General features: G+C 46.7%; 1 protein-coding gene across 2 annotated transcripts in view; it reads right to left on the reverse strand.

The window, feature by feature from the left end:
- Positions 1–10358, reverse strand: part of CLVS1 (clavesin 1) — a 105190-nt gene extending 94832 nt beyond the window's left edge. Inside the window, exons 1-2 of one of the 2 annotated variants that reach the window (XM_055801076.1) lie at positions 9905–10358; positions 2960–3094 (exon numbers count right to left, since the gene is read on the reverse strand). The gene's annotated coding sequence lies outside the window, so the exon portion shown is untranslated. The remainder of the gene's footprint in view (positions 1–2959; positions 3095–9904) is intronic. The other variant, XM_055801075.1, reaches the window with a different exon arrangement.
- Between the last annotated feature and the right edge of the window lie 425 nt (positions 10359–10783).

Consider the following 10783-nt stretch of genomic DNA (forward strand, 5'->3'; position numbering starts at 1 on the left):
CCCTTAACTGTTCTCTCTCTCTCTCTCTCTCTCTAATTTCTGAAAAATAAAAATTGGTTTTAAAAATTAAAAAGGAATCCCTCAGTGAAAGACATACGCTATTTTATTTGAAGAAAGCTATTTGGAAGGTTATGAATTCTCAGTTCAATCAAAGGGGAGAGCAGCAGCCAGAGCATTTCTTCATCCAGGGGCTGCTCAGTTACACTGCAGTACCTGCAAGTCAGTTAGCAAAAGGGATGCCCAAGTCCCCTGATTTGTGAGCTTGCATTTCACTGACAAAAACTACATTTTAGATGCCACAGCTGCAAACCTTGGATGAGATCCTGAAAATTGAATACAGAGAGTTTCTGCATGTTCGCTTAAAGGACATTTGTGGCAGGAGAAAAGCTTTTCATTTAACAGCAATGTGCATTAGACTTGTCTGTGGGTACGAAGGAAAGTTTGTTGAGCAGCCTCCTCTGGTATTCACTGTGGATCTGGAGAAGATCTTGAGAAGCTTGAGAAGAGCTATCTACAGGGCAGAGTATCCAGTGATGGATCAGCCTGATAAAACAGTGGAAAAGGCAGAGCTGGGAGGAAAGAAGGCCGGCTGCCTTTGACAAGACACTACAGAGTGCAAAAGACTCCAGAAAAACAAGCCCTGAAGTTTTGAGGGATAATCTGTGGGTGCAGGTTACTCAATTTGTAAATAAATGAGAGATATATTAAAGGTGGATTGCACATATAAAAATAAAGTAACAGTTATATGCGTTGCTCTTGCCTTTATTAGACCAAATTACAGTAGCCGTGATGGTATCAGCTGGATTCCACTGATGTAAAATTTATGTAGGCCATGAGGAAAACAGGCCAATATTTTGTGCTTAAGATCTGAAATCAATGGTGGCATTAGCATTTTCTTGCATACATCATGTTTTTAGTTACAATTGTCTCCATGAGCTAGTTAGGGAGCTAGGTGTATTTAAGCATGACACTGTTAGTGGGGGAGTGTAGTGTAAGGATTGGTTCCCTCCCTAGTTCTAACAGGTAGTACAGTAAGGAGGCTGTTTGTGCTCAGGGGTGCTCAGCAGAGGGGTGGGAGCAAGGAGCTTATCTCGGGTCTGCATCAGCTCTGTCTTAGGTCCCAGTATGAACTGGAACACCTTTGGAGTTCCTGTGACTTAGAATCACAAAACGATGGAGTCACAGGATGGTTTGGGTTGGAAGGGACCTTTGAAGATCATATGGTCTAATCCCTCTGCATGGGCAGGGACATCTTCCACTGTGTCTGGCTGCTCAAAGCCCCATCCAGCCTAGCCTTGAACACTTCCAGGGATGGGACATCCACAGCTTCTCTGAGCAACCTGTTCCTGTGTCTCACTGTAGAGGAATGAAGCTGGGTTAATTAACATTGATAACATACAGCTCTGGGCTGGCCTCAGGGGCGGTGGGTTGGCTGATGTAGATAAGGTGCAGCTGTGGCTGGTTCTGTTAAGTGGCTGGGCAGCCAAGGAAGAGAGAGCAGCTGAGGAAGAGAGAGGAGAAAGAAGCAGAGAGAAGAGAGAGTGTGCCCTGGGTGAGGAGAGATGAGGAGAAGGCAGCAGAGGGACTGGCACGAAGAGTATGTTGGTATGTGGTGGTAAAAGACCTTGTTGTAGCTGGCTAGTTTGGAGAGCGCTGTGACACCTCACCAACCTCACAGTAAAGAATTTCTTCATCATCTCCAATCTAAACCTATCCTCTTTTAGTTTAAGGCCTTGTCCTATTACCAAGATAACCAAGACACCTGTAGAATGTTTCTGTCCAACTTTCTTATATGCTCTCTTTAAGTACTAAAATGTTGCCTTAAGGTCTCCCTAGAGCCTTCCCTTCTCCAGGCTGAACAATCCCAGCTCTCTCAGTCTGTCTTCATAGGTGTTCTAGCCCTGAGGTGTTTCAGCCCTCTGACCGTTTTTGTGTCCCTTCTCTGGACCTGTTCCAACAGGTCCAAGGACTTGTGGCAGTTAACTGACACCCCCCCACCTTGGGATCATCTTTTTTATAAGAGTTTATTGGAGTAAAACTGTCCCTTCCTCTGCTCCTTTTCTGACTCTTGCCTCCAACAAAAGGTATCTGTGGGCATAAGGCATATTCTTGAAAGGTCAACTGCAGTCTTCTTCAGAAGAAAGTGGGATTAAACCAAGGAGATAAAGTCTGGCCCTTCAGATTTTCTTACAGGACTCCCAGGCATTTAATGTAAAAAATTTTGTTGCTTGTTTTCACTGAAGTTTCCTACTGGTTTTACCTGATTTAAATGTATTAGCACCCTTCATGCCCAGGATGATCCCAAGGTGAGGGAGATAAGGTCCTCTCCTGCCAGATGTTGTTGCCAAAAAGCAACATACAAATACTTAGTCTAACGAAAGATACATTTTTTTTAATGCATTTCAGAGTTTCCTGATAGTGAGCTGAGATATAGCCATGGGTTACAGCTTACAGGAGAGGCCCTATAGATTATCCTGATTATCATCTGGAACAGAATGTACTAAAATACTTCATTGGTGTAATGTTATATACTGCAAAATAATCCAAATTTGTATGAACAATGTTGTCAGTATCTGAATCATAGCACAAATCATGGGGTTGGTAATCCACTCTAGCACCATTGACTTCAAGGCGTCTGATTTACATCAGTGGATGATTTGGTTCTCCCACTGCTTACCTTGACAATAAATTTAATGCTCCATAGCTACCCAGTTTAATTGCCATTGTGCTTTCTCAAATGGTACTGATTTATTCTGATTCCCAAGGGTATAACAGAAGCACCTTCTCCATTTTCACCCCCTCCCACACATGGCAATTTCTCCTTCTCTTACAGTGTTGTGTACAGCTCTGATCTATCTACCAATTTTTCAGACATAAACATCTTTGTTCTGGTTTGGTTTTGTTTGGTGTTTTGGTATTTTTTTTTCCAAATGAAGATGCCTGCCTTTTTTTCCCTTACCTTGAATATTGTTGCTCCATGTTGGCACACTAGACTCTTTGTTGTAGTCTCAACAGCTGTTTTTCTGGGTTGTGATTCTTTGTTCCCTATTTGCTCTCCCAATGTCTTTTCACAGCCATTTACAATAAATCGTCCCTCAAAAGGAACAAAAACCAGCTTTAAACATGGAAAAATAATTAACAGAGGTTTGAAACAAAGCATATTAGTACAGAAAAAAATGGAAATTTCCTCCAAAATTGTGGCATTGCACACCATTTTGGCTTATTCATTTTCAGTCCCAACAAGGGACAGAGAGTGGCTTTAGAATGGGTAAAATACTGAAACTGGGATAGTCTTCCGACAAACAGCTTATATTTTTGCCTGACCCTGAAAATAAAATATATAGTAATACTTACTAATTAACTAAAATGAAAATAAGGTCTTAAGGAATTATATATAGCACTTTCCATCCAAAAATCTTAATGTGCTTTACTGCCCTCTCTTCAATGACAGCTTCTGGATCAGCATTCAACCCCTATTTGCCCTATGTCCCCAGGAAAATTGGCCAAAACCTGCTCTCAGTGATGATGCTTGTCTGGATCATTTTGTTCCTGCCTGCTTAGTTGTCCCTGCAACACCGTTTGCATCTTGAAGCACTGTTCTCATGTCCATTTGGCCCTTCCCCATCCACTTTGGTTCCAGAAAGATTTTGGTTGCCTCTGTCTAGCGCATTTTTTCCATTCAGTCCAAAGCTGTGTCGTGTAAAATTTCATTACCACAGCTTTCAAATGGGGAAGGCACTAGGGTTTGATCCTTACCTGATATTAATAGGCATCACTGTTACGATTTATCTCATTATATAATTCCTAATTCTTAGCATTGATACATACATTAGCTTCTAAAACCATGCCAGAAAAGAAGGGAGTGGGCAGGGAGGGAGGGAAAATGGTATTCTAGAATGATTTCATCTCAGAGTGTGGGTGTCATCTCATTAAATTTCTTCTTAAAAAATATTTTGATGTTAACTGTGGAAAACATCTTGAGGCTATGTTCTGCTTAGCAGGGATTGCTCCGTAAGGGCAGGGAAGGATGAATCCATAGCTGTGCTTATAGGAATAACTCCTATGGCACTTGGTGGCCTTGTGGTACCTTAGTAGGAATCTGCGCTGGAAATGGAGGACTCGGGCATAGAAACGGACATACCCCAGCTCCATGAACTGATTTCAAAAGAGTGATGAGAAAAACTGACTCTCATCCTTGGCTGTGGGATCCTGGCATCCTACACAGGCAGTAGGGAGAATTACAGCCCCAAGTGATTTGCCTGAGATCATGGAGGATACATTTCACAGATCCAGGAACAACCATATGTCTCCTGAGCCACATGCTTACACATTAACATCTGGGCAATCTTTCCCCTCTACGCATAATGCTCTGCATCATAAGACAAATGTGAAGCCACATTGCACACAAGGAAATGGAGAGGTAGGCTGCAATGTTTCCAGTGTCCCCACTGTAATCCTCCTAGACTTCAGTGGCACAGTCAGGGCCCCAAAAATGTAGCATTTATTTGTTTTTGCAAAGAGCAACCCCATTGTAGGGGTTCCCAACAGGTTTATCTCATATCCCAAGTCAAATAGCCTGACTGCTGCTCAGGTTATTATAGTCACAGAATGGATGAGATTGGAAAGGACTTCTGGAGGGCATCTGGTCCAAATCCCCACTCAGGCAAGGCCTCCTAGAGCTGGGTCCCCACAGCTGTGTCCAGACAGCTTTTGAGTATCTCCAAGGAGGGAGACTCCACAGTTTCTCTGGGAAATCTGTGCCAGTGTTCAGTTACTCTTACAGTAAAAAAGTGTTTCCTGATCTTCAGAGGGAACCTCCTGGGTTTCAGTTTGTGCTCATTGCCTCTAGACTTGTCACTGGGTGCCACAGAAAAGAGCCTGTCCCCATCCTTTTTGCACCGTCCCTTCAGGTATTTTACACATCAAGTGAAATCCTCTTGAGCCTGCACCTCTCCAGGCTGAACAGTGCCGGCTTTCTCAGCCTTTCCTCATAGAAGAGATGTTCCAGTCCCTTAATCATATTTGTGATCCTCTGTTAGACTTTCTTTCCTATGTCCATGTCTCTCTCCTACTAAGGAGCACAGAACTGGGTACAGTACTGCAGATGTGGCCTCACCAGTCCTGACTATTATGAGCATCTGCTTCCCTGTAGCCTTTCCCTAATGGACTAGAATCTCCCAGTGAACCTAAATGAGTTAAATACAAGCTTTTCTCCTTCAAGTTCTGGTGCTCCTATAAACTTTCACTAGGGAATTGTTCCTTCTCTTTGATATGAAAATAGTGAATGCTTGTGACTGTAACAGCTGTATGTGGAATTTGATAGGTTCTCACACTTTCCCAGGATGCAATCTCCTCACTCAGGCAGAAAAACTAACCTTTCTGTCAGTTCAGTAAAAACAATACACCACACATTCCTATTCCCCTCATAACACAATCTTCTTGTGAGCTTAAGTCAGTTACAGGTTACCCTCGGGCCACATCTAGCTGTCCAGTGGTGGCAATTTAGCCATGACACAGCACAAAACACAGCAGCAACTCAACAGACCTTTGCAGCTCTCTGCACAGTACGTAGGGCAGGTACATCTGCAACACTGACCTGCAGCTGTCCTGCTGTTGCTGCAAGCTGACAGGCATGAGGAGAGACTGACAAGGTTGTCTAACAGACGTAAAACAAAAAAATTGCCTCATTATCTTTTGACCTGAAATGTGCAAAACTTACTGCCTACCTGAATATTAAGGAATAGGACCACATGCCGAGGGGGGAACTGTAAATAAAGTAGCTAAACAAAGCACCTGTGAACTTAATAAGATTATTTCAGTTTTGCTCCAAATCATGATTTTGATGGTTTTGCTATTCAACAACCACAGATAAACTGCAAAACCCTGTGGAAACATAAGGCCTGACCTGTGACATGTCAAAGGAGCAGCGGACTATGAGGAACTTCCATGTTAGTCACGAATTACTCCAAGCATCGCCATGCAAAAAGCATCCTGGCCACTATTGGACAGAGGTCACTTTCTCTAATAATATAGAAACTTTTTGCAGCAGAAATCATCAGCAATATGCAAAACATGGATTGTGACCCTCGAGACTCATAATTCAGCTATATGTAGTAATCTGATAGCACAGGATCATAATATTGGTGTCTGAAAAATCCCCAAATGCACTACAGAAGTTGCGTTACAACATCTGCTCAAAGATATACAGAAGAAGGAACAAAACGTACCATTGAGCTATTTCATCCTATATCTTTAGAAATAACATGAAGTTTATTAAATTTTACTTAAAAATGTAAAGTACCTTTAAAAAATATGAAATACAATGGTGATGTATTATTGCCCTGCAGGTGGCTGACTTCATTCTGTTTTATACACGATGCCAGAGAAAGGCATCTGTGGCATCCTGTGCGGTGGCAGTGCGGGGAGGAAGGGAAAAAGGGAAAGTCAGGGGCATAAAGGAAGGAAGGAGGAAAGAAAGGTGGGAGGGAAGGAGGGAGGCAAGGAAGGAAGGAATGAAAGGAGGGAGGGATTTCTGCACCTAGGAATTCATGCAATTCTGTTTTTTTTCTCTTATCCTTATTGAAGTTGGAACACAAACACACAGATTTGCACACAGATACTTCTCCCAAAATTATAGAAATAGAGTTTCATATAATTTTATAATAGCTTGTGAGTTTGTTTTCTCAGTGAGGAACATATGAGACTTAAGGATTTTATTTCTATAAATCCTATTGAAGGGGGAAAAAAACCACAAAAAAAACCCCCCAACTGTGTGGAAATTCTCAAACTAAGTCCTCAGAGCAGTGTTATATGAAGAGGGAAAGGACTTACAACTCATCTGCCAGCAAATAGATGAACTTCTGTTCATTGAACTTCCCACTCCATAAAAGACTGATGTGGCTTAATATTTTTTTTTTTTTTACTAGTAGGACCTAATTGTCATATCTTGTTTGTGTATGTGCCAGATACCCCAGCAATGGGCTGCTGGAGAAAATAATACTTGCTTGCCCAATAATAGCACAATTGCTTCAGTAACTGCACACTTAAATTAACAAGTGCATTAGTTTGCAGTTCTAGTTTGAAGTAAATATTGTCCATTGTTTTATGAGGTTGATAATTCATATTTTAACTGACATGGTCCTCTTTCGGAAGATGAGGAGGCTGCTGTTGTATGTTTCAATAAAACAACCTCTGTGTTCAAAGCACATAGAGTTTAAGTAATTATGACCCAGTGCTATGGGGTGGATTCTGCAGTTCCTCCATTGCTGAACTCAATTACACTACTACTCAGCAGCACTCAGTGCAATTCACTATAAGAGTATCTGGTCTCTGCACCAGATTTTAAGTTATAAATGATGATATAATAAAGTAAGAAGGTTTTTGGAAAAGGCTGTAATATCTCTCATTGTTTTGCATATGCTTTATAAGAGTCTAATTTTTAGAAAATATTCAATAGTTTTCAGAGCTGGATGAGTCAACAGAATTCTTAAAATAATTGGCAACATTTTGTAACAGATACATATCAGACCTGATTACATTGACAACACAAGCTGCCCCTGTAAACTTCAAGCTGGGATACAGACTGCAAAACAGGGAAAGCTCTGTAAGGTTATCTGGCTTATCGTTATATGAAAAAAGCAAACCCTTACCTTTGCTATGCAGTGCCTGGCATAATACTGTTGCATAATATGTCATTTAGATGTTGGCATTGCATTAACTTTTAATACTGGAGAAAATACATGTTATCATCTGATTAAGCAGAAAGCACATGAAAGTAGCCTTTCTGTAATTTAATTTTTCTTTCCAAATACGATCCAGTCATTGTTTAGCGATGGGCAGTGAGAAGCCATCTGCTCCGTAACTTCATTATTCCTGGAGTTGTTTAGATTGAGGAATCAGCATTTTGAAAAGGGAAACCTTTCTTTCTCCTATGACCTTGCCCACCCTCCCAGGATTAAATCATTGCAAACAGAATTAATGTCAGGCCAGTAGCACACATGCGGTTTCTCCAGCCAATATTTGTTTTGTGTTTATTTTCTGTATGAAGCCCTCTCTGAACACCCTTACTGCTTCCAGAGCCCACAACTTAATTGTTGATTTCCTGCAGCAAAAGGGATCCACAGGTTAGGCATGATTCACCTCACTTCTTCTCCTCACGCATTATCCATCACTGTTTGTGAATGGGAAAGCCAAACCTTTGACTAACCCAGCACATTCCCTCCTCCCCTTAATCCTTCATCCCCCTTTGGGCTGAATATAACTGGTCAAAACAGGCATCAATTTGCTGAGAAGCAAACAGGTATCTGCTGCTCTTTGGCAAGCTCCTATCTGTTGGCACTTGGTAGGATTCCTTACTTGGTCCTCTAACTCCCAGGTTTAACCCTTTCCCCTTCATCCCTCTCACTTCTAACTCCCAGGTTTAACCCTTTCCCTTTCATCCCTCTCACCTCTCCCCTGGTCTCAAATTTTGATCTGGACTTTCCCTTCCAACCTGTGCTCTTTCCCCTGCTTGCCCAGTGCCTGAGCTGCTGAGCTGAGTTTTCCAGCCCCCATCCCTTCCTTCATGAAAGGCTGAGGCTGGTGATGGGAAAGGAAGACAGGAGGGGAAGAAGGGGGAAGAAAGTGAGGAATGGGGCTCTGTGGGGTGGGGGAGGGGTGGGGGAACAGGGGCAGGGAGAAAAGGAGGCAAGGAAGCAGGGCAGGGAGGAAAGTAAACAGAGAAGGAGAAAACAGGAAGGCAGGAAGCAGAGAAGCAGAGCAAGGAGGACTGGAGGCAGAAGAGGCAGGGTAGATAGGAGGCAGGTAGCGGGAATAGGGGCAGCGAGGAGACGCAGGGGAAGCAGAGGAGGAAGGGGAGGTAAGGGAAGTAGGGCAGGCAGGGCAGGGAGGAGAAGCAGGGCAGGCAGGGGAAGTAGGACAGGCAGAGATCAGGGCAAGGAAGAGAGGCAGGGCAGATAAGGAGCAGGGGAAGGAGGCAGAGAGCAGGGAGGTAGTACAGGCAGGGGAGGCAGCCAGGGAAGGCAGGGAGCAGGATAAGGAGGCAGGAAGGGAGCAGGCCAGGTAAGAGGCAGAGGAGGCAGGGAGTCAGGGCAGGCAGGGGAGGCAAGCAGGGGACATGGAGACAGGGCAGGCAGTGAGCAGGGGAAGGAGGCAGACAGGGCAAGCAGTGCAGGCAGGAGGCAGGGAAACAGAGGTAGGACAGGCAGGAAAGGCAGGGAACAGGAGACAGGGCAGGCAGGGAGCAGAGCGAGCAGGAGGCAGCAGGCAGGGACCCATTTGGGCAGGAGTCAGGGATCTCGGGCAGGCAGAAGGAAGGGAGCAGGGCAGGCAGGAGGCCGGGGGGCAGGAGGCCGGGCAGGGAGTGGGCAGGAGGCAGGTCAGGCAGGAGGCAGGGAGGCAGGCAGGCAGCAGGCAGAGGGCAGGAGGCCGGGCGGGGAGCAGGCAGGGAGTCAGGAGGCTGGGCGGGGAGCAGGCAGGGAGCGGGCAGGGAGCAGGCAGACAGGAGGCAGGAGGCCGGGCAGGGAGCGGGCAGGCAGGAGGCCGGAGGCCGGGCGGGGAGCGGGCAGGCAGGAGGCAGGAGGCTGGGCGGGGAGCGGGCAGGGAGCAGGCAGACAGGAGGCAGGAGGCCGGGCGGGGAGCGGGCAGGGAGCGGGCAGGCAGGAGGTAGGAGGCCGGGCAGGGAGCGGGCAGGGAGCGGGCAGGCAGGAGGCCGGGCAGGGAGCGGGCAGGCAGGAGGCCGGAGGCCGGGCGGGAGGCGGCCCCTGCCCGCAGCGCGGCGGGGCTGCGGCCGGAGCTGTCCGCCCGGCGGTGCTGAAAAGCCGCAGCCCGGGCCCGGCGGGGCGGGGGAGGGACGGAGCGCGGAGAGCCGCCCTGCCGCAAACCGAGAAAAGACAAACCCAATTACCTGCGCAGCGCCGGCAGCCTGCCGTGGGGCGGCGGGGGGCTGCGTGGGACGATTCCCCCCCCCCCCGTAGGTGTCCTTGCTGTTGCGCTGGGTGGGTGAGAAAGATCTCCCGGCTCCCAGGTTCAGGCTCAGATCTCTCTAGAAAACTGTGAATGAGCGAGCGCCAGCTCCACGGGGCTACGATTTTTTTTTGGTAGGAGGCGTGTGCACCAAAGCTTGGGTCCTTCCACTCGGCGGCTGCCGTCCCCCTGGGTCCTAAGCCCTCCTGCCGCCCGCCCGGCTGCCTCCCGGCGATCCCAGCGCTGCCAGCCTGCGGGCTGGGCGCACCGCCGCCGCCACCGCCAGCGCCGCCGAGGGAGCGGTGACAAAGGAGCCGCGGGCTGCTGCCAGCCGGGAAAGCGGCAGCGCAGCCGGTCACTGCGAGCTCAGCCTTCACCTGCTGGCATGGTCTTCGCCGCCTGTTTGTCTCGCATCGCCCCTTTCCTTGCGAAAGCCGGGGAGAGCAAAGCCTTCCGCGGCGTTCAGGGCAGCCGCAGAAAGGGTCAGTTTAATGGGCCATGTATTATAGATGGGCTGCCTTAACGAATATGGCAGCCTGGGTTTGTAAGAGAAGTTTGGGTCAGACTACAGGTGAATCTAGCTTAGGGTGCTGTCACCACCAGCAGCCACAGCCAATGTCTAATGAAGAATGTAAGGACAGGACAAGCTTCACCCCTGCACTCTCCCAGACCCTCTCCCAAGCGTTTCAGGTTCGGGGATTTCCCCAGTAATGTGGTGCCTGTGTTTTTAGGATTAGTTTGTCCTCCTTGAACTTTTACAGTATCTCCTAGAATGCCTATACATTTCTAGAATATCCTTTCCTAATTTCCTTTGACAAGG

Source organism: Falco peregrinus, chromosome 3 (genome assembly GCF_023634155.1).
Source record: "Falco peregrinus isolate bFalPer1 chromosome 3, bFalPer1.pri, whole genome shotgun sequence".
NCBI classification, from domain to species: Eukaryota; Metazoa; Chordata; class Aves; order Falconiformes; family Falconidae; genus Falco; species Falco peregrinus.